We start from the raw sequence: 25241 nt of genomic DNA, 5'->3' as shown, positions 1-25241 counted from the left end.
CAAACATTGTTTAAAAACCAAATGAGCATCATTGCAATATGTCTATCCTTTATTGCATTTTAAATGGACGGTGTACTGTCCAGATGTCGTAGAAGGACCATCGTGGAAAATAATTGCTACTGCTACAAAAGTTCTTCCTGAAATTGATAGTTGACTTACTACAACATTTTTATTAAAGTTTCCAATTTTTCTTCCATCAGCTGTACAACATTGTATAATTAGAATTATATATTGTCCAAATCTTTGTATAAATAATGTTAATAACATTTCTGATTTGCATTGGCTACACTTCATGTTTTGATTTGCTCCTTTTACTAGTTTGTTGAAAGACACTGATTACAGTCTGGTAATGTCAAATATATAAATCTTTCAGTGTCTATGTTAGTGGTAGAAGTAAACATACAATTTTCACGTTCATGTTCCCATTTATAACGAAGGCCAAAAAGATTTTCAATTTCTATTCCTTCATCTTCCAATACTGCCAGCATATACATTAGAAATTCCTGAGCATCTTGCTGAATATTCTGCGTAAATTGAGTAGAGCCAGAACATATATCCAAAAGATTACGAATATCAGAAACACTTTGTATTTTCCTTTTATCAGTTCTCATTTTTCATAAATACAATGCAATATGGAACAACAATCTTTTTTCACGATTCTCCATAATTTGCTGTTGCAAACTTTCTAGAAAAAATAACAACATTGACCACTACATTAGCATGGCAGTTGATACCTGAACTATTTTCTAACTGATACCCGACAATCTCTACAATAGTGTCCTTTTTTTTTTGCTTGCAATCTCAAAATGATCTTGATTTATTCCCTTCTCTATAGCTTCCCTACAGATATTCTCATGCCTTCTTTTTCGACCTACTACACGCTTTTCCTATACAGGATATTCACCTAAATTGGGAGCATAAACTCTTCTTAACTGATTATTCTCTTTTACACAGTTTGCATCTGCACTAATCCTTCCCTCATCAAAATCAATCAAATACAATGCAGATAAAGTTCTGGCTCGAGACAAAGCAACATATGTCATATCCTCTTTAAAACGGTATTTCCAAAGTTTATTAAAGCATTATCTACACTTAAACCTTGAGATTCATGAATAGTCGCTGCATATCCCACAGAAAGAGGAAACTGTTTTATACAAACATATAAATCTTTAACGAGCAAAGAACAAACTGAACAATGATCAATTTTTTTACTTCCTAAATCTGATCAAATTTGATTTTTTAAAATTCAATTCCATCTCTATTTATATAATTAACAAAATCAACAACTTTACCCATTGCTCCATTTACTAAACCTTTTTCCACATCCAAATTATGCCGTAAAATGACCAGACAGTTTACACATACATACAAATTCTTCTCTAAACCAGCAGTTTTAGATATAGATTGTTCTTTTTTTTTTGTTTGAAAGCTTTATTTAGAGAATTGTTATTAAATTAAGACATCAGCGTAAAACAAGAAATACATTTGCAAGTCACTTAGAGCAGTAACAAAGCTAATATCAAGCTTAAATAGCAAAAAGCATTTTCTTGGATTTTAAAACAGAGGGAAAGGAGGAAGGAGAGGAAGGGGAGAAAGAGGGAAGAAATAATTGATAATGTTACAATATATAAATATCAAGTAAGGCCTATAAACATATGGCATAAATAAACAATATATAATCTCAATCATAAAATAGAATGCATACATAAGGAGGCAACTAAAGGAGAGAGTCAAAGAACTTCAAGGTGGTTTAAAATGTTCCGAGTTGAAATACAGAACAGTTTTCCGGGCATACGATCCAAATATGAAGTGAGAGGCAACCAGAAGAGATCCATTTTACGAGGTGGCTTACAGGAAGAAGCAAAGGCAACATCAAGTCTGTGAAAGTGGCAAAGGGTGTTCCACCAAGCTAGTATGGAGATATTTGTAAGAGACTTCCATTTAGAAGAAATGTGTTGAAATGCAAGAGCAAGCATGAGATCGAAAAGACCATGTGAGTATGGTGGAAGGTCAAAAGAATCAGAAATGCTACCTATGAAAAGAAGCGAAATAGAGTAAGGACTAGAAAGTGTAAAGATGCGAGTAATACACAACCAAACCTTATCCCAAAATTTAGAAACAACAGGACAAAGAAAAAAGAGATGTAGAAGGTCAGCCTGAGGAGAATCACAAGTCCAACAATTAGAGTTAGAGGAAGAGGAAAAACGTGACAGAGAAAGAGGCGAAAGATAAAGTCTGTGATATAAGTAAAACAGGGATTGAGTAAGAGAAGCAGATCGAGAAGTTTTTAAGACTCTGGACCATAGTTTATCCAAAGGGGCAACAGACCAAGAACATCCCAAATCCGACTCCCAAGCGATTTCCAATTTGGATTTAACACGATCTGGATTAGGAGCAGAGAATAATTTATAAATAAGAGAGGCTTTAGGTAGGGTAGAAAGAATCGTAAGGAGGGGAGATGGAGGAACTAGAAGTGTTGAGGAAGGAAGAGAATAATAACGATCAATATTAACTGCCATAATAATAGTACATTTTCGTAAAAAGGATCGAGGTCAATGAAATAAGAGACAAAACTGAGGAAAGGAACAGGGGGATAGTCCATCCAAGAGTTGGTTAACAAACATAATACCCTTTAATCACCAGGTGTACCAGAAAATGGGTCTATTATTGAGAAGAATAAGTGAATTATACCAAATAGGGGTGAGTAAAAAAGATTCACGACTGATGGAAGAAGGGTGAATCAAGGGTCTTAAGAGAGAAGAGGTATGTTTAAAAAGGAGAGATGAGGTATATGGAGATTTAGCAGAAAAATGTATGACTTCATTAAAAGAGAAGATTAAAAATAATGTCTGTTCAATGAGGAGCCAAAGAGGTGCAAGGTGAGAGAGGCCTGATGCAAGTCATCTCGAAGCCTGACGTAGTGAAAAAGATTTATGGTAGAGACGGAAGTTTGGAAAGTTAACTCCACCTTTAGATTTAGAGTACCGGAGAGCTGCTAAAGAAATTCTAGATTTTTTATTTTTCCAAAGAAATTTCGCGAGGCATGAGTCTATACGTTTAAAATAGATAATCGGAATATGAACTGGTAACATGGAAAAAAGATATATTAATATGGGGGCAATCATCATCTTGATGGGGTCTAAATGTCCCCACCAAGAAAGGAAAAGAGGATTCCAGGAAGTGAAAGCAATTTGAATACGGGATAAGACTGCGGACATATTTAACTTGACTGAAGAAGGAATAGATTCTGAGAACCAAATACCTAAGTATTTAATCATCGTACCATTCCAGGCAAACCCAGTAGAGGAAAAGAGATGAGGGAGACAAGAATTTGTGAGGAGAAGAATTTCAGTCTTGTCTGAGTTAATCTTATATCCTGAAACCTGTGAAAAGGATTTGAATTCCGATAATAAAGGAGGAATATATTTTTCTGGATCAGAAATAAATAGAAGAATATCGTCTGCGTAAGCAGAAAGTTTCAACTGATTATCACCGTAAGGAAAACCAGAAATGGAGATATTGTTACGAATGGAGGTTAAAAAGCGCTCAAGAGCTAGAACAAAAAGAAGAGGGGATAAGGGGCAACCCTGTCGAACACCACGTTGAAGATTGAAATATGAGGAGACCTGACCATTCACAAGGATTGAAGCTTTAGGTGCAGAGTATAACAGGGAAATAAGGGAAATGAATTTGGGGCCAAAACCGCGCCAACGAAGGGAAGCAAACAAAAAAGACCAGTCAACCCTGTCAAGAGCTTTCTCTGCATCAACTGAAATATCAGCTAAAGTGATAGAAAGAGAAGAAGCCTTGTTTAGAACATTGAGAAAAAGACGAGAGTTATCAGAAGTAAGTCTGCCCTTAACAAAGCCACACTGCTCCTTACCAATTAGATGCGGCATAAAAAGATCTAAATATAACGCAAGTAATTTGGCGAATGATTTATAATCTACATTGACTAGTGAGATCGGACGATACTTTTTACAGAATAGGGGATCACGAACCTCTTTAGGAATAAGACAAATAGTGGCATCTTGAAATGTACCATCAGACTTACCAGAGGAATAAAAAGATTGAAAAAGAGATAAAAGTTTGGGAAGTAAAAGGTCAGAAAAATGTAAATAAAATTCAACCGGGAAACCGTCTGGGCCAGGTGATTTCCCTTTAGTAAGGGTATTCAAGGCTGCAGAAAGTTCAGATAATGAGAGATCAGATTCAAGGTCTGAAAAATTAAGATGAGAAGTAGAGGGTTTAGGAAGAGCCTCAAGATAGGATTGAATAAGGGAAAAAGTGGGAGGGTATTCTGGAGTATATAGGTTTTGATAAAATGATCAAAAATGGTTAAGAATATCCGCATCTTTATGAAGAAGAGTATTGTCAGAAGAATAAATAGAATCAATAAGAGTACGCTCTTTACGAGCTTTGAGATAATTAGCTAAAAGCTTACCCGACTTATTTCGACCCCCATAGTAGCGAGCACTACTACGAAGAAGTATCGAAGAAGCCTTATCAGTGGTATACTGATTGAACTCCAATTTGGCTCGTAGTAGGTCATGAGATACAGACTTATCTGAGGAGGTATAAAACTTGTGTTGATATGAGTTAATGAGGATTTGCTTTTCTGGAGAAATTGTTTCTTTTGCTTAGAAACAAAATCCATTATGAAACCTCTTGCAGAGGCTTTAAAGGAATCCCATAGAATATGAGGAGGAGTATCAGGGGTGGAGTTAATCAAAAAGAAATCATTAGCAAATGTACGAAAACAGGAAGAGAAAACAGGGTCAATAAGAAGGGACGTGTTAAAGCGCCAGCGGGAAGACTTAGGGTGTGGTGGGAGTAAATCAAGATCGGCTACGACAGGGGCATGGTCTGAGATTACTATGGGTTCAATAGAGGAGTAGAGCAAGTTTTGAGATAAAGATGGAGAGAGGAAAATATAGTCAAGACGGGAAAGGGAGGCATGAGGAGGAGAAAAAAAGAATAGTCCAAAGTGTCAGGATGAGAGAGTCTCCAAGAATCAATAAGATGTGACTGCAATATGGTGTCAAAAAATTGTTTGTGAGTTTTGGGAGGGATAAAGTGAACCTTGGATTTACAATCAATGAATGGATCAAAAACCTGGTTACAATCACCACCTAAAATAAATGAGTCATCTTTATATTTAATACATTTCTTAGTAATTAAAGGCCAGAAAGAACAGTTAACGGAATCAAATTGACTAGTAATTTAGTAAGAGTCCACCTCCCCTCAGCATCGTTCGCCTGTGACAAAACTTTACATTTTAATTTCTTGTGACATAAAATAGCAACACCATTCTTCTTATTAGTTGAAGGCGAGAACAAAACAGTACCCACCCAGCTCCTTTTTAATGTAAGGGATTCAGCCTCCGTAAGATGGGTCTCTTGTAAGAGAACCACATCAGGATTTTAAGAGGCCAAATGAGAAAGGACTCTCTGCCGCTTAATTGGACTGATAAAACCTTTTACATTCCACAAAAGAACTCTGAATTACAAAACAGTATACAATTGATATAAGCAAAAACAGCAATAATACATAAAAATAAGGTAATGATAAAAATTGCCAGCTTCAAGGAATATAGTAAAGTGGGATAAGGCAAAAGAAAAAGTATTTATACCAATATAGGCATAGGAGGAATTTTTACAGGAAAAGGCACAAGAAGAGGAGAAGAGGAGAAGAGTAGAGAAGATAAGAACAAGCTCAGTGAATAAAAGGAAAGAGGCAAGGAAAAGGGGAAAGGAAGAAAGGAGGAAAGCACAAGAAGAGACAGTACATATCCAAAAAGGCAAATATAAAAAAATCAACAGTGTGATTAAAACATGAAGACATATGAAAGACTAAGGTAATAAAACGAGATAACATTGAGATAAGAAGAAACATGACTATATAAGAAACAACAAGAATCAAAGATGTTTAAAAACACTGAAAGACAGAACAACAACAAAAAACCTGTAAAGGAGAAAAAGATTAATCGATCATCCATTAGCAGAGGACGAAGTCTCCATTTGAGTGTTAGACTGGATGTGGATAAAGTTTTTTGAGCTCTGCAGGATCATGAAAAGTCCAAAACTGATTGTTGTAGGTAACTCTAAAGATTCATGGATGGAATAGCCGAATCTATCACCCAGAGAATGTAAAGGAGCACGAAGGTTCAGGAATTCCTTTCGTCTGGCTGCAGTGGTGTTGGAAACATCTTGAGATAAAAATACCTTCTGACCTAACCAAGAAACTTGACGCTTGGATCTATCTGCAGAAAGTACTGACAGAAGATCTGTGAATTTCAAGAAGAGAATGATGACACCTTGTGGCTTAGAAGAAGCAGAAGCGGATGATCTGAAGCCAAGTCTGTGAGCTCTCTGAATGGTAAGAGAGGTAGTTGGTGACATATCCAGGAGCTTCGGAAGAAAGGAAGTGAAGAACGCTACAGGGTCATCACCCTCCAAAGATTCCGGCAGACCGTAAATGCGTAAATTGTTCCTTTTATTCCTATTTTCTAAGTCCTCAGTATGTTGTTGTAAAGCAAGAATTGATTTCTCCAAAGAAGTAATGCGTTGCAAATTAACTTGTATATCTGAAACCTGTTGTTCCATTGACGACACACTTGTATCCAGAAATGGACACAAGGCATGAATCTCCTCTAAGATTAATTCCATAGATACAGACGGTGCAGGTTTATCTGGGGATGGAGAATCCTGCTTTAAGCACTTAGAAGATGTAGCAGGTGGAGAAGATTTATTTGAAGAGGAATGTGTCGAAGAGGAACCAGTAGAAGCAACACTCGCCATTTGATTAAAATTAGACGAGGACCCAGGTGGTGAAGACACTGAAGACGCTGCAGACTGTGAGGAGGGCACAAAAACAAAACTTGGATTGCGCAGTTTTCCCATAAGCGTCGATCTTCAAGGCACAAAAGTGCTCAAGAGGCTAGAATAATGAAGCCGTCCCAAACAACCAGGCAAGTAACAAAAACAAAAATTTTCAATTGCCAGTGTTGAAATCAGAAAACAGGCTGTGTTTGCTTATGGGAAGGAACAGACCAAAAGCAAGGCAGACATAGTCAATTGTGCAGCGAGAATGACAAAAATGACCACATTGCTAAAGACAAAGAGCGCAGACTGGTCAGAATAAGCCTTGGAGGAGTAAAACACCACATCCAGTAAGACGCATGAAGAAGAAATGCACCTAAAATGGTGGACCATCAGAAGCAATACATCAGGGCAGCAAGGCAGAACTACACCGAGAAGAATGTAATGCTGAGACAGTGCCTAAAGTCAATTGTTGTAGAGACAATGGCAAAAAAGGGACTCTTCATGAGGAAGGAAGCTGGAAAACCTTCAGAGAGCATTTTCGCGGTCTTGGAAGCTTCGTGAGAAAAAAGCGCGATTCAAAATGGCGGCCGCTACAGGACTGACGAGGCAGCAAAGAAAATGGCCATAAACAATGAACGCGCATAGAAAGCGTTTCAAAAGGGCCTCACCCAGAGCAGCCAAGTTTCCGCATTCATTATGCGGTAATTCTGAGCTGAAAGTCCCGCGGAAAGCAGTCCGGGAATCCAGAACACGTCCCTGTTCGGCGGAGCCACTCTACTAGGCGGCCATCTCGTAGGGCGCCTAAGCCACGCCCCCAGATATAGATTTTTCTAAACGATCCAATTTTGTTTTCAATTTTTCCATCAAAATAATAGTGATTCTTGCATGATCTATTTTATCAATGGCTTCCATATTGATTATTTGTTGATTTTCTAGCTTCAAAAGTTATTAATTGAATATAGAACACTCGCGCAGTGTTGGCAATATGCAAATTATAGATGTATTTTCGGCATTTTTTTTCATTTGGAAACATGTTTGTAAGTAGTCGAGTTTGCAAAGCTTGTTTGCCATATTCTGTCAATTCTTATATCTTGAAGAATAGTTCCATAATCAGCATCATTAGCATGTCACATATTTTTAATGAGTTCTGTGTATTCAAAATTTGACCAAATGTTAACGTTTCCAACACTTCCCAAAGACTGTTTGGTGTCTTCATGTACAAGTGTTTTAAATACTTGTTGTCCTTTTACAGGAGTAAGTTGCAGTAGATCTCCAATAACTATCACATATTTTCCTCCAAATAAGATATCGTACTCTGTTTTAAGAATTTGCTGCATTCTTAAATGCACAAAAGCAACAATAAGTTTGAGACCATGCATACCTCATCAATAATTAGAAGTTTGATTTTCTTTAGCATTCTTGAAACTTCATAGTAAGCTTTTTACAGGTAGTTTGCGATATTCCAATTTATTTTCATGCTCTACAGGTAGCATAAGTAAACGATGTAATGTAATTCCTTTAATGTTGCGTGCTGCCAACCCAGTTGGAGCAGTTACAACACAAGACAAATGTGAGTCAGTTGTTTTCTGTAGATAACTGGTCAATACTTTAATTAAGAAACTTTTTCCTGTTCCAGCCTGACCACTGACATACATCCGAATACGTTGAAATGATGTGCATGTGCATTCTTTATTTTCATGAAGAAATACATGGTCAATCTGTTGTCTCACTTGCTGATATATTTCTTTCTGTTCAACATTTAGTTGTTCTTCCAACTTTGCTAAGTCCATTATATCTTCTTGAGCTTGATGCATTGCTGTTTCCACCTCATTCATGGCGATTGCCGCTTCATTTTCAAGAATTGGTTGTCCTAGTGGATCTTGACTCAGTGGAGCAGAACTTTGACTGTCTTGAGAATTGTCTCTAGCAATTTCAGCTGCAATAGTAGCTTCTTGATCAATTTCATTGTTCAACATTTTCAGATAATTTTTAAAAACTGTACATTCTATGCTATCTTTACAAGCATTGAAGGAATACTTCATAGCTCTGAAAAACTCCAAGTAATTATGTACGCCACAGTTTGAAGAGTTGCAAAAGTGCTAAGCAGTAAAATTCCCTTTTATCAGGAGTATCACAACTCAGTTTTCTGTGATTAATCAAATGTCCTTTCCTTTGTTTCACCAAACATCCTTCGAGACCAATCATTGCATATGTTCCTTCATTTATGTTTTCTGTAGTATTCCTTTGAAAAGTGTAACTTTGCAGCACTTCATAGAGACATATGATCTCAAGATGATGACTTCTATTTGGATAATATGTGTCCAACATGTTTGTTTTGACAATATCTGTATTTTCGGGTTCTTTTTCTGCTAAGCATTCAATTTCTTGTAAAGATTTAGTTACTCGATTTCGCGTTGCAGCAAGACCTAGACTCACCCAAATGATTCTTCTAGATTTTGAGTATAAACTTGCAGATGATAACCAATCTGAGCATTCATTCGCTCCAATTTCTCGATGGGATAACATCTTCAAACTGAAACTGTACAATTTCTTAAAAAGATATTTCTTTCCCACATTTCTTTCAACTCAGTCTTTTCTGATTTTGTTATGTAAGATGTCACATACCGGCCAATAGAAATGAAATTATCTGCAACATACTGAATAAACTCCGGAGGGGAAGATGGCGGCTGGGTAGGACGCTCAGTCGGAGTGCTCCTCACCCCGTGATTCTACTGAAGGAAAGCCAGCCGGAATGAAAGGAAATCCGTCAAGAATTCAAGAATCCACGACTATTGAGCAACCCTAAACAAACACAAGCGGTGAAAGGATCTTCCTACCTGAGGGCCGCGTTATGGTCGATTGCCGGCGTCTAGCGTCCGAGGTGAGGGTGAAGGAGAACAAGAGCCGTGGACCACAGCAGAGGGAGGAGCCGAGCCACTGCCTGGGTCTCTGGGCGGCGGCTGCTGGAGCAAGGTCGCGGTGCTGCCGAGTTGCCGGAAGAGTGAACTTCCAATTCCGGGGGATAAGCGGCAGAGTCAGCCGAGGCAGCCGCTTGATCATATCAGAAAACAATCCCCAGAACAGAACCCAGAACGAAGGAAAAAGCGCAAGTCAGAAGAGCCTAAAAGTTGAACTAGACTACATAAAAGAGGATGTACTAGTGAGCATTAACAGAACAATTAATCAGAACAACTACACTCGAAAAATAGAATATTTTGACCGAAGGGAGATACAACTCCATAGTGAAATTGAAGCTCTTAAAAAGGCTTTTGAAGACGGTTCGATTTTGGACGGCTTAAAGAGAGACAGCTTGATATTATCACCCGTGTCTTTTTTCCTTACTGAAGTGATCATAACCCAGAACTTACCAAACCTACCAAACTTGTCAAACTCACTAACTAATAGCACAAAGAAACAGCCTATGAGTCAGTTTTCAAGCCTATCAAGCCTAACAGAGGAGGGTGATAAAAAGCATAGCAGAAACTCGAAATTCCCCCCTCAATCAGAAGACGCAGAAGAGGAGGAAGTACGAGCTCAAAGTGGACAGGCTTTAAAGACACAAAGGACACGAATCATATCCACCTATAGCCTGCGAAATAGAAACTATTTGAAACAAGAGCAGTTCCCTAAAGGAATATCCCCAAGAGAGTCAAAAAAAAAAGCCCAAAAAACAGAGTAAGGAACATAACAAGACAGCTTGTGAAGGAGGGCTACCCACCCTTAAGGAAAAAACATTATCCCCATCTCAAGCTAAGATCAAAACCAAATTAAAAATCACACCTTCGCTAAGATCCTATTTCAAACTACAACAGCAACTAGACAAACAGGACCACAAGCAGGCTCAGTCTTCATCGCACAATCAAATATCTGTGGACTCAGAAGAACAAAATCTCCCTCCTAACACAACCTTATCTCCAACATCACTTTCAAATTCGGGTGAGATTTCAAAAACACTGTCCGGAACGAGCGCAGGAGGTCAGCTTAGTGCAAAAGAGGAGAGCAAAAGCAAGAACAAAGGCAGAGCCGGACTTAAGTGTTTGGAAGACTTTTGGAGGGAGGACAAGAAAAAAATAAAGCACCAAGAACTCCAAGAACTCCATATGGCTGAAGGGGGTGAAAAACAGAACTGTACAGAGATGACTCAAGATATAGTGGATCATGTGTCAGGGCAAAAAGAACATCAGAACTCTCAAACAAACCAAACAGAAGAGCTACTAGAAAAAATATGGCTAGATATGAAAGAAAAATTCTCAATCTCGGAAGCAAAACAAGATAAAATTCAGGAAGCCTGCGAAAAGATGGATAACAAACTAAATGCCCTGGGCGAAAGAGTGACACTGGTAGAAACTGAAGTGGCCGCTTTGGACAAAAAGGTGGAAAGAAATTGGAAAGAGGTAAATTGTCTGAGACAAGAAAATAAAATAATAAATGAAAAAATGGAATCATTGGAAAACCAGGCAAGAAAAAATAACATCAGGATCTTAAATGTTCCGGAAGGTCAAGAGGGATCAGACATGAAAAAATGTGTAGTAGCACTACTGGCAGAATACTTCCCTTGGGCAGACGAGACACTTCTACAAGAAGACATACAGAGAGCACATAGAGACCCATACGGAAAAAATAAGGAGAGAAAAACTCTGAGGAGAATACTTGTCAATTTCAAAACATATGTGCTAAAAGACAAAATATTGGGAGAAGCTCTGAAAAAAGGCAATTTCAACAAAGAAAACTGGTCTTTCAGGGTAAGATCTGATATGTCGAAGGCTTCACAAACCAGACAATGGGAGCTAGGACATTTAATGCCAGAACTGCAACAACTAGGTGCCACGGTACAAATGAAATTTCCACCATCTCTTAGAATCATGTGGCGGAACAAGATGAGAAATATGAAAGATCCGGAAGAAGTCAAATCATTCATTGAACTGATTAAGGACCAGAGAAGAGCTGAAGAACCACCCAGAAAATGAAAAACTCCTTGAATATACAATACGGATTAAAACTAATGAGTACAGAGGTGTAAGGCTATAAAATATTTTTATACGTATTTTTAAATCACGGGGCAGGGGAACACAATGGGTTATGAAGATAACCGAAGAAAAGAAGAAGGAGGCTTCCCCGGGGAGGGTAACACAAACAGAAAAAAGAAAACGGAAAAAAAATCACGAAAAGGAAAAGGGTGGGGCGCAAAATAGGGAAAAAAAAAAATAATAATAATCCTCATATGCTGGAGCAGAAAGAGAAACAAAAATGGAGATTTCAAATAAACAAGGTAAAGTACGCACAGAAGAGAGTTAGTGGGGACCATGAATAAAAACATCAAAATACTCTCTTGGAACGTTAACGGGTTAAGAACAAAGAGCAGGAGGAATAAAATACTAGAATACATTAAAACATCAGAATCTGAAATAATAATACTGCAAGAAACACACCTCCTGAAAGAAGAATGGGACCAAATAACAAAGACTCTAGGCTGGATTGACACCTATGTATGTACCACACAACAATGCAATATTAAAGGAGTTATAATAATGATAAAAAAATCATTAAAAGCTGTTATTGACTCAGCCGAAGCAGACAATAAGGGAAGATGGGCGATAGCCAAAATCAAAATTGAAAACAAACCATTTACGATTGCAGGATACTACGGGCCAAATCTAGACGATGCAGAACCGTTAAGAAAATTATTCTCACAGTTATTATTGGCCACATCACCCATAATTCTAGGGGGGACTTTAACTTAGTTATGGACCCAAATCTAGATAGGGCACCACCAGGAAGGCAAGCAAACTTGCCAAAGATGAGAGAATGGATTGCTATTTACAAAAAAGACCTTGACCTGACTGATATTTGGAGAGAAAAAGGAGTAACCAACCAACCCTTTACTTTGCACAATAAAAAACTAGGCCACAGGTCGAGGATCGACTACTTTCTTATCGATCGGAACTTATCCAAAAATGTAGGAAGCGTTGTACACCTACCAGCTCATATTTCCGATCACTCATCTGTGGAACTAACTTTACAGTTCGAAAAAACAAGAAAAATAAAAAGATTCACAGTAGAAAGGTCATTATTACAAGACGAACAAGTAGTAAAGGAACTAGAAAATGAAACACTACACTTTTTTGAACAAAATGAAACTAGTACCACAAAACAGATAATTTGGGACACGTACAAAGCAGTGGTCAGGGGGAAGTTACTTAGCCTAGGAGCCTATAAAAATAAGAAACAAAAGCGTGAAATCTTAGATCTAGAAGCAAACATCAACACTCTAGATATCTCAATAACAAGGGAACAAGACATGATAAAAAAAGAAGAATTACAGCAAGAAATACGGCAAAGAAAAGGAAAAATTAGAAGACATCCTAGAAGAAAGAGTGCGGAAAAAATGGGAGTCAAGCAAACTAGCAAATCATGAATATGGAGAGGGATGCGGAAAGTGGTTGGCATGGAAACTTAAAACAGATCAAGCCAAAAATAATATAAGGAGTATACATCAGGAAGGACAAATCATACAGAGTATAGATGAAGAGACAATCAAACAAGAGTTGAAACTATTTTTTGAAAATCTATACACTGAAGACACAAACCCGCAACAAACAACGATTGACTCCTATCTGGAAGATGCCCCATCCCTGGCACTAACAGAAGAAGAAAAGACTCAATTAAATAAGGAAATCCTAACAAGCGAAGTGGAGGAGGCCATTAAAAGTCTGAAAAAAGGAAAAGCAGCAGGACCTGATGCCTTACCAAATGAGTTCTATGTAGAACTAAGAAATACTCTCCTCCCGTATATTACAGACCTAGTAAACTTGATCCTCAAACAAGAAAGCACTATACCAGACTCCTGGAACGATGCAGTAATTACCATAATCTTAAAACCTGGTAAAGACCCTTCTAGATGCGAATCTTTTCGCCCAATATCACTGTTAAACACAGATTACAAAATCTTCACTAAAATTATGGCTGCACGCTTGGGAAAAGTTTTACCGAAACTTATAAATATAGATCAAAAAGGTTTCGTCAAGGGGAGACAACTGCATGAAGTCACACAAGAGCTCCTAACTGTAATTGATATAGCAACGCAAAAGAAAGTACCCCTCACCATACTAACTGTAGATGCTGCAAAAGCATTCGACAGAGTGAACTGGGCTTTTTTGGAGAGAGTCATGACCAAAAACAACATAGGTCAGCCCTTTATGCATGTCGTAAAACAAATATATAAGGCACCAAGATCCAAAATTTTAATTAATGGCCCCCTCACGGATGATGTGAAGATAGGTAGAGGAACAAGGCAGGGGTGTCCCCTCTCCCCGTTGCTCTTCAACCTATATATTGAATCGCTTGCAAACAACTTAAGGAAAGCCAAAGGAATAACTCCATTTAAATATCAATCATGGGAGAAAAAGATCGCACTATATGCGGATGATCTAATGATTTTTACGGACAATTATCCGAAAAGCAAGGATACAATTGACGAAACCATCAGTACCTTTGGAAAGGTCTCGGGATACTCAGTAAACCACACAAAAACGGAAATTATGACTTGGAACAACCAATTCAAAAGCGTAAATATTAAGGATGAAATAAGATACCTGGGAATTCTAATAAACCATGACCTAAATAAAATCACGCAACGAAACATAAATAAAGTGGCAGGAGAGGTGAGAAAATTACTTAAAGCATGGTCTACATTACCACTTAGTTTGATAGGAAGATCAAACATCATCAAAATGTCAATTATACCAAAATATACATTTTTGTTTAACTCAATCCCTCTGGAATTCAAGAAACTATTATTGAAAAAGCCACAAAACGAAATAGTAAGTTTCATATGGGCCTCGAAAGGCACAAGAATTTCACTAAAAAAACTTCGAAGGAGAAAGCAAGAAGGTGGATTGGCTAGTCCAGATTTAGTGGAGTATCATAGGGCTTTCTACTTTAAAAACATCCGAGTGTTACTCAACACCCATGAGAACTAACCATTACATTTACAAGCAACAACAGAAGCAGTTGACCACTTTTTATTCAAATTTGGACACCCCAAGTACTTCAAAAAGATAAAACTGAAAATCCTAAGGGAGGCTGCAAAAGTCTGGACACAAATAAGAGGAATCTTAAACATCCCCTATTACAGCGAAAAGGCCCCTATCTGGTGTTCACCAGGGACTCCAGAATGCCTAAAGGACACACTGGCAATCCCATTAAAACTTGCTAACGTAAATTACTGGGGACAGTTACTGAATGGCTCAACCCTAAGAACATGGGTAGAACTGCAAAACATTACTAAAAACTCAATCTCCAAATTCAAATATTATCAAATTCTAAGCTGGTCCAAAACATTACCTATGAACACCAAAGAAAGTGAAAAACTAGAAGAAGAAATGGTAAAAATTTCATCAATACCAAAGGAAGTGGCAAAATGGTACTGGGCCTTAATAACAACTCAAGACAGAAACTTAAACATTGGAAATCAAATTTGGGGGAAAGATTTATTCACGGCTGACTTGGATTTAATTTGGGAAAAATCAGTGGGGAAATGCTGGTCGACTTTAAAATCTGCGGCATTAAAAAGAAATCACTTATATACCATTCACCGAGCATACTGGACCCCGAAAAAACTCTCTAAATTTAAAAATGCAGGAACAAAGAAATGCCCGAAATGCGGAGAAGATAAGGTTGATGACATTCATATGTTCAGAAGCTGCCCCACATTAAAGGAATTCTGGAACAGAGTTGGTAAGACACTGAGTAACATCATGAAAAGAGAAATAACTGTAAGTACCATTCTTACTCTTTTTGGGATAGACAACACAGTCAATAAAGGGGGTCTAAATAAGTGTCAAGAAAATTTACTTTTGTACTGGTTGTACTTGCAAGAAGGGAAATTTGTATAAAATGGGTAAGCGCCTCTCCACCAACGCATGGAGAGTGGTTGAACTCGGTAGTAAGAACAAACAAACTAGACAGAAAAGGAAATAATTGTAAGAGATTCAAGTATTGGGAAAGTTTTGAAAAATATCTAAATCCTAACATTGAGTAGAAACAATAGTCCTATGATTAAGGCGAAACAACTTCTGGTGAACAAGTAAGGTACTTGTTGAGTAGCTATAAAAGCTAGCTCCCCCACGACTCGAAAACCAAAGTTCTCAATTATGTGAAGGTTTAAAGGTACTCCTCTTTGTTCCCCAGACAAGAGAGACCAAGGGGCAGAAACGGAACAGACTAATAAAAACAAGAGGAAGACACCTGAAACTCCAAACACGTAAAGCTTCGCAATATGAGGACAAAAAAAAAAAAACATACTGAATATACATATTAGCATTCCACATTGAGAGAATAACTGGAATATAATCATTGATATACTTTGATTCTTCACTTCTTCTCATATTGTATGTATTTTTAGGAGATTTTCTAGTAATGGTATGACATGAAACTGTTTACTCTTCCTTTGGATATTACTGGACGTGGAAATCCAAAATGACATTTGCTATAAAACTTTTCCTTAGACTTGTACTTTTGTCGACAGTATTTGCCACATCGATGGCTTTGGAATCGTAGAACTTGTTGCCTTAACATGTTTTCTTTTGTTCTTTTTGGTATAATACATGTGACATATTCTTCAATAAAAGACAAAACAGTGTCATCCGAAACATTTCCGAATTTTGGTGCATCCTTGATCCATAAGAGCATATGTATATGAGGAGCACCTCTAGCTTGATACTCCTTTCTCTAAAAGAAATCCACAACTTCTCCAAGAGGAGGATTCTTTTTATTGCGGATAAAATACATCATAGCTTCAAACCTATGACTGAAATATCTGCAAAAATTAACAGGACACAAAGAGCACTATTCTCCAGGTGTCTTGTATTCTTTTTTTTATATTTGAATTTGCTTCTCGAAGAAATTAAAGTAAATCATCCCAAGCGTATTTAGCACAGATTAGGGTAACAAATGTAGGAGTTCCTAAGCTTCTTAGCATATATTTAAGTTCTCCATGACGATGGTACCAATACTCATTAGTACCACGCTGACGTGCCATCAAATTAATCAGTTGAGATTCTAAAATGATCGTCTTTCTGATGTACTTTATCCACAATTCCTTTGCAGAAACATTTTGAAGATGTACTCCTGTTTTTAATATATGGTTGACTGCACATGAAAGTCCAGACAAGTCACTCTCAAACAAAAGATGAAATATATATGGAATACATTGTCAAAATCTAGAATCTTGTGCTTACAATCTTGTTCTCCGATATTCTGATGCAGGAATCTGCACTGATCCTTCATCATATCGTCCACCATTTCCAGTTAGGGAATAGCTGCGGAAAACAATGAGCTTCCAAAATTGTTTCCTATACACTCACGGGAGTCCCCTTTGCTTTCTTCATTTGGAATAATTCAATAGTATTCCCCATCACTTCTTTCAAATGAAGTGGATGTACACTATAATGTTCATAGATTTCTTCACTTTTGGACATGTCCACTCTTTCAATTTGATCACTTGACGTATTATCTCCTAAAAGTATTTTGTCTTCTTCCACATACACATTTTTGTAGTAATCATAATTTTTTGTAAGGTATAATGTTGCCTTTTGCACTTTCTTAACATCCACTAATTCTTGCCAGATTTTCTTACTCTTAGTAGGAACACCATTAACTAGAATAACTAGTGGTTCACTTTCTACATTCTCTACACCAATAGTTTCAATATTTTTCTTTAAATCTAGAGGTAAATATACAACTCTTCCTTTTAATCCTCTCTGTAAATCTGTAGGAGGCAATTTACCTGTTTTAGGCTCCTTACAAACAATAGCCCGAAATGGGTGCACACATTGAAGCAGAGTAGACTCATACGTATTTAAATCTATCAGTTCTGGAGGAATAGTTACCAACTCTAGATTATTATGGACAGCTCTAGCAGGCATTTTGTTCTCGTCTAATTTGTTATAACAATATTTACAAATATGCTGATCAAAACACAAATCAAAGCAATTCTCCACCAACAAATAAGTTGAAAATTCCTTTCACTTATCATTATTTTCTCTTTCACTTTTTAAATATAGATCAACAGTCCTAGTCTGATTTTTATAGTGAGTTCATCGGCAACAAATACAAGAATAATATGGCCTTTCACCTGAAATCTCCTTAAACTTTGTAATTTGTGCTTCAAAATGTTTTGTAGTAGTATGTTCCACATTCTCTTCAACATCTTCTTCTATTAATGTGTCAGTTTCTGCACTCTCTTATTCAGGACAAAAGTAATGAAACTCAATTTCATCACAAACATTCTTGACATCTGATACTGACCCACGCAAAAGAGCATTTTTCAACTCATTTCACATTATTGCTCGACTTTTTGGGTAATACAATCTTCTGACTAACTTCCACATTTGAGAATGATGTACTGCTAACATTCTGAAATGATGAAAAACACTTTGACATACTTTCCTAGGAAGACAAGCCAGAGAATGACCTTGCAAACCAGTATTTTTTCTCACTCTGCAAGGATCTAGTCCTTGCAACATCTTAATCTTTTGTTTAACACTTTTTTACTATACTGTCGTAAGAATTTGTGTAAAATAATAATAGATTCCTGTTGTATACTACATATACTACTGCAATCCCAAGTATACACTGGGGCTTTAGGACGTCTCTCTAGAACTTCATCAGCTATTAGTTCTTCTACATTTCTATAAACCATCTTCTCTTTCTCAATAGGACAACCATTTGTAACCTCATAAGCTCGACCACTGGTATCAACTGCAAGCAATACAGTATTGTTCTGAAAATAACTCTCTTCATTAAAGAAAGGCTCTCAACTTGAACTGTCTTTCCATTCACCCAAAATAAATCACAAAAAAGGGTTCTGTTAATTACTCTTTTCTTCTTACTTTTGGCCTTCATAAAATGGATTGGTTTCTCTAGTGATCGAATTCTGTATAAAACTAAAATGAATAATTTCCTTTTTAATTCAAAAGCCTTCTCAACAATTATTATACTTTCTTACTTCTTTTTATAAAATGGGGCTCTTCTTTAGTATATTTTTATATCTTTCAACAAATTAAAGACAACTTTATTGTAAAACATCTTCTTTCTTTTTCATTAATACTGACTCTGCCTCCTTTTACCATACATTGTGTCTTTTGAATGTTATTTCCCATTTTTTACATTTTTTTGTTCGTATTCTTTTTTCTGGTTGAGGCATTTTTTGTACTTTCCAATATCTGCACACTGTTTCTAGGCTTTGAACGTTTTTTAATAAATTCTTTTGTTCTCTTACCGCAAGCCATTCTTTTTCCCCACATGTTGTTGGTCATCCAATAATTGTTGTTGAATTTTCTTCAAATAATAGTCCTTTTTCTGTTGTTTTCTCTTTTCTGTTTTTTTAGTCATGATTAGTTTATTTTAATGATGCTAAACAATATCTGTAAAAAATGAATATATATAAAATTATTTTATTTTTTTATTTTTATTTTATAGCTTCACAGCAGAAAGATAACAGAAATCCATATACAATATACAGTAAATATCAATGAAGTAAAAATAAAGGCCAAAGACATATAAATAAGTAGTTCAAGACTCGAAATAATCACGGAAGGCACCTCAAATACTTATACCAATCTGGTGTTTTTTGGGCCCTTTAACAGAAAATAAACCCCATTCTAACTTATATATATTGTACATTTTTGCCCGTCAGAGTTCAAATGACGGGGGATCTTTCTGCAGCCACTCACCAGCAATACAGAGACGAGCAACAGTCATAGAGAAAAAAATCAACAGTCGACGTTGGTGTAATATATTCAGGAGACTACTTGTAGCCAACTTTCCTAATAGCATCATAGCAGGAGTAATAGTCAGGTGAAAATAAATCTATAAAATATACTATTCTATTACTAAACAAACACATTGTACATAAAAACCATTTAAACACTTCCTTTTGTAATCACAATTAATTTACTGAAGTACACAGGTACTAATTGAATAATTATTGGAATGAATACGTTTTATACAAATGCATACACAGTAAATGAGTACCTAGAGTACTAGTAGCTCACAGCAAGGTGTACCATTGCATGTGTGAATACCTGACTCATTCTCCAAGTGCATAGACAGTGACTGGGTTCACAGGGTGCAACTAGTTGACAGCCCAAGAAGTTTATAAGCACTTATGTTTCAGCAGAGAAATCAGATAAGGACATGCTTGAGTCAGAATGGTTGTAGAAGTGGACACAGATTCACAGTGTGATTCTAGACAGGCAAGACTATTCCCTGGACTTTAGCAGGGGAGACTCAGTAGTCTGGAAGTGGTTAAGGGACTGCATACATTTTACACATTCAACTGTACCACTGCTTGTCTAAATGCCGGACTCATTCTCCAAGTGCATAAACAGTGACTGAATTCTCATACTGCTAGTAGTTGACATCAGGATAAGTTTATAAGCACTCATGTGTCAGCAGGTTCTCATACTGTAGTAGTTGACATCACAATAAGTTTATAAGCACTTATGTGTCTGCAGAGAGATTAAATGAGCACCTGCTTCTGTCAGGATGATTGTAGGAGAGGACACAGACTCACATTGTAATTCCAGACAGGCAAGACTATTCCCTGGACTTTAGCAGGAGAGACTTAGTAGTCTGCAGAGAGATTAAATAAGCACATGCTTCTGTCAGAATGATTGTAGAAGTGGACTCAGACTCATATTGTGTTTCCAGACAGGCAAAACTATTCCCTTGACGTTAGCAGGAGAGAATCAGTAGTATGGAAGGGGTTAGGGGACCGCATACATTGTGCACATTTGACTGTGCCACTGCTTGTCTAAATGCCCGACTCATTCTCAAAGTGCATAAACAGTGACTGGGTTCTCATACTACTAGTAGTTGACATCAGGATAAGTTTATGAGCACTTATGTGTCTGCAGAAAAATTAAATACACACATGCTTCTGTCAGAATGATTGTAGAAGTTGACACAGACTTACAGTGTGATTCCAGACAGGCAAAACTATTCCCTGGACTTTAGCTGGAAAGACACAGTAGTCTGGAAGGAGTTAGGGGACTGCATACATTGTGCACATTTGACTGTACCACTGCATGTCTGAATGCCTGACTCATTCTCCAAGTGCATAAACAGTGACTGGGTTCTCATACTGCTGATAGTTGACATCAGGATAAGTTTATAATCACTTATGTGTCAGCAGAAAGATTAAATAAGTACATGCTTCTGTCAGAATGGTTGTAGAAGTGGACACAGACTCACAATTAACATTGACCGGAAAATTCGTTCCTCTCGCGGAATTTGCGGATTTTCTGCAATTTCGCGATCCGCGAATCTTGCGAAAATGCAGAAAAATCAATGAGCGGACCGGATTTTCCAAAACTGAAGCACAAGAAGCACTTACAGAGTTACAGCAGGTGCCCAAGTTGACGCTAATTTCTTTGTAACCATTTACAAAATGGTTACAAAGAAATTAACTTCAACTTGGGCACCTGCTGTAACCCTGTAAGTGCTTCCTGAGCGGTGCCTCCAGAGTTCCTTGCCTACTTGCAACTATTCTCTGACCCTGCTCTGACCCTCCAAGCAGGGTCAGAGAATAGTTACAAGTATGGCACAATGCTCCTGTCACAAAAATTAAATCGCAATAGGAAGCACTTACAGATAAGGAAGCAGGTGCCAGACTTGAAGCTCAAATTTAGTAACACATTTACCAGCCCCAAATTAATTTGTCTCGGTTGAGGCTGGGCAGGTGTGCTTTCTCCCCATAATCTACAGTGGTGAACCAGAGGGTGCTGTGACGAACCAGTGGGTGACAGTGGTGAACCAGAGGGTGACAATGGTGAACCACAGGGTGGCAGTGATAAACCAGAGGGTGGCAGTGGTGAACCAGAGGGTGCTGTGATGAACCAGAGGGAGGTAGTGGTGAACCAGAGGTTGGCAGTGATGAACCACAAGGTGGCAGTGATGAACCAGAGGGTGGCAGTGGTGAACCAAAGGGTGCTGTGATGAACCAGAGGGTGCTGTGATGAGCCAGAGGGTGGCAGTGATGGACCAGAGGGTGGCAGTGGGGAACCAGAGGGTGGCAGTGATGAACCAGAGGGTGACAGTGGTGAACCGGAGGGTGGCAGTGATGAACCAGAGGGTGACAGTGGTGAACCAGAGGGTGGCAGTGATGAACTAGAGGGTGGCAGTGGTGAACCAGAGGGTGCTGTGATGAACCAGAGGGTGCTGTGATAGAGGTTGGCAGTGATGAACCAGAAGGTGCAGTGGTGAACCAGTGGGTGATGTGATGAACCAGAGGGTGGCAGTGGTGAACCAGAGGGTGACAGTGGTGAACCAGAGGATGGCAGTGATGAACCAGAGGGTGGCAGTGGTGAACCAGAGGGTGCTGTGATGAACCAGAGGGTGCTGTGATGAACCAGAGGGTGGCAGTGATAAACCAGAGGGTGACAGTGGTGAACCAGAGGGTGGCAGTAATGAACCAGAGGGTGGCAGTGGTGAACCAGAAGGTGCTGTGATGAACCAGAGGGTGGCAGTGGTGAACCAGAGGGTGCTGTGATGAACCAGAGGGTGCTGTGATGAACCAGAGGGTGGCAGTGATGAACCAGAGGGTAACAGTGGTGAACCAGAGGGTGGCAGTTATGAACCAGAGGGTGGCAGTGGTGAACCAGAGGGTGCTGTGATGAACCAGAGGGTGCTGTGATGAAACAGAAGGTGGCAGTGATGAACCAGAGGGTGACAGTGGTGAACCGGAGGGTGGCCGTGATAAACCACAGGTTCGCGATCAGGCTGGACACGTGGAAACAACATGGTTGCGACCGTTGCGACCACACAAGTAAGTTCACGTTCCCAAACTTGTAAAAAACCAGCGTGAACTGGAAAAAAAAAATGGAAAATTTGCGAATCGCGGTTACGATTTCGCGCAAATTCTCGTACCGCGAATTCTCAAATTTCGCCCATACTTACTCACAATGTGATTCCAGACAGAGAAGACTATTCCCTGGACTTTAGCAGGAGAGAATCAGTAGTATGGAAGACGTTATGGGACTGCATACATTGTGCACATTTGACTGTACCACTGCTTGCCTGAATGCCTGACTCATTCTCCAAGTGCATAAACAGTGACTGGGTTCTCATACTGCTAGTACTTGACATCAGGATAAGTTTATAAGCGCGTATATGTCTGCAAAGAGATTAAATAAGCACATGCTTCTGTCAGGATGAAAGTAGGAGTAGACACAGACTCACAGTGTGATTCCAGACAGGCAAGAGTATTCCCTGGACTTTAGCAGGAGAGACTCAGTAGTCTGGCAGGGGTTAGGGGACCACATTCATTGTGCACATTTGACTGTACCACTGCTTGTCTGCATGCCTGACTCATTCTCCAAGTGCATAAACAGTGGCTGGGTTCTCAAACTGCTAGTAGTTGACATCAGGATAAGTTTATAAACACTTATGTGTCTGCAGAGAGATTAAATGAGCACATGCTTCTGTCAGGATGATTGTAGGAGAGGACACAGACTCACAGTGTAATTCCAGACAGACAAGACTATTCCCTGGGCATTTAGCTGGAGAGACTTAGTAGTTTGAAGGGGTTAGGGGACCGCATACATTGTGCACGTTTCACTGTACCACTGCTTGTCTAAATGCCAGACTCCTTCTCCAAGTGCATAAACAGTGACTGGGTTCTCATACTGCTAGTAGTTGACATCAGGATAAGTTTATTAGCACTTATGTGTCAGCAGAGAGATTAAATAAGCACATGCTTCTGTCAGGTTGATTTTAGGAGTGGAAACGCACTCACAGTGTGATTCCAGACAGGCAAGACTAATCCCTGGACTTTAGCAGGATAGACTCAGTATCTGGAAGTAGTTAAGGGACCGCATACATTCTACACATTTGATTGTACCACTGGTTGTCTAAATGCCTGACTCATTCTCCAAGTGCATAAACAGTGACTGGGTTCTCATACTGCTAATAGTTGACAGCAGGATAAGTTTATAAGCACTTATGGGTCTGCAGAGAGATGAAATAAGCACATGCTTCTGTCAGGATGGTTGTAGAAGTGGGCACTGACTCACAGTGTGATTCCAGACAGGCAAGACTATTCCCTGGACTTTAGCAGGAGAGATTCAGTAGTCTGGAATGGTTTAGGGGACCCCATATATTGTGCACATTTGACTATACCTCTGCTTGTCTGAATGCCTGACTCATTCTCGAAGTGCAGACACAGTGACTGGGTTCTCATACTGATAGTAGCTTACATCAGGGTACGTTTATAAACACTTATGTGTCTGCAGAGAGATTAAATAGGCACATGCTCATGTCAGGATGATTGTAGGAGAGGACACAGACTCACTGTGTGATTCAAGACAGGCAAGCCTATTCCCTGGACTTTAGCAGGAGAGAGTTAGTAGTCTGGAAGGGGTTAGGAGACCACATACATTTTGCACATTTCACTGTACAACTGCTTGTCTAACTGCCTGATTCATTCTCCAAGTGCATAAACAGTGACTGGATTCTCATACTGCTAGTAATTGACATCAGGATAAGTTTATAAGCACGTATGTATATGCAGAGAGAATAAATAAGCACATGCTTCTGTCAGGATAGTAGTAGACGTGGTCACAGACTCACAGTGTGATTCCAGACAGGCAAGACAATTCCCTGGACTTTAGCAGGAGAGAGTCAGTAGTCTGGAAGGGGTTAGGGGACCGCATGCATTGTGCACATTTGACTGTACTACTGCTTGTCTGAATGCCTGACTCATTCTCCAAGTGAATAAACAGTGACTAGGTTCTCATACTGCTAGTAGATATCAGGATAAGTTTATAAGCACATAAATCAGCCCAAATCGCGCTGAGTGCACAAATCTGGACACATTTTTTTTTAAACGAAGCGCGGACTACCGCGCTTCCTTTTCAAAAAGCCCCTGGGTGGGCCAGGTCCCAGGGGCCATCACTAATTATGTTGTGGGGGCCCATGGGGGCCCCTGCAGCCCCAGGGACCACCACCTCGCTATTAAATTAAAGGTGGGAGCATGCAGCCCCCATAGCCCTTGGGACTGCCACCTCCCTGGGGCTTCATAAAGAAATGCATGAGGGGTCTCAACCCCCCACTCTGCTCCGGGGACTACCACTTCCCTGGAGCCTTTAAGTAAATTGACGGGGTTCTTGCGGGCCCCCCAAGCCCAGGGGACTGCTCCCTCCCCAGGGCTAAAAACAATTATTAGTGTGGGGGGTCAACCCCCCTACACTGCCCCAGGGACCACCACCTCTCTGAGGCACTTAATATTGAGTTATGGGGGTCCATAGAGGCCCCCCGGCCCTTGGGAACACCACCTCCTTAGGGCTTTGAAATGGAGAGGCCCCCCTCCTAGAGCCCTTCATGGCCCTAGGGACTGCCACCTCCCAGGGCCGGCTC

The sequence above is a fragment of the Lissotriton helveticus genome, chromosome 1_1 (assembly GCF_964261635.1).
Source record: "Lissotriton helveticus chromosome 1_1, aLisHel1.1, whole genome shotgun sequence".
Lineage (NCBI taxonomy): Eukaryota > Metazoa > Chordata > Amphibia > Caudata > Salamandridae > Lissotriton > Lissotriton helveticus.
The sequence above is the reverse complement of the archived record's forward strand: the minus strand, read 5'-3'. Positions refer to the sequence as shown.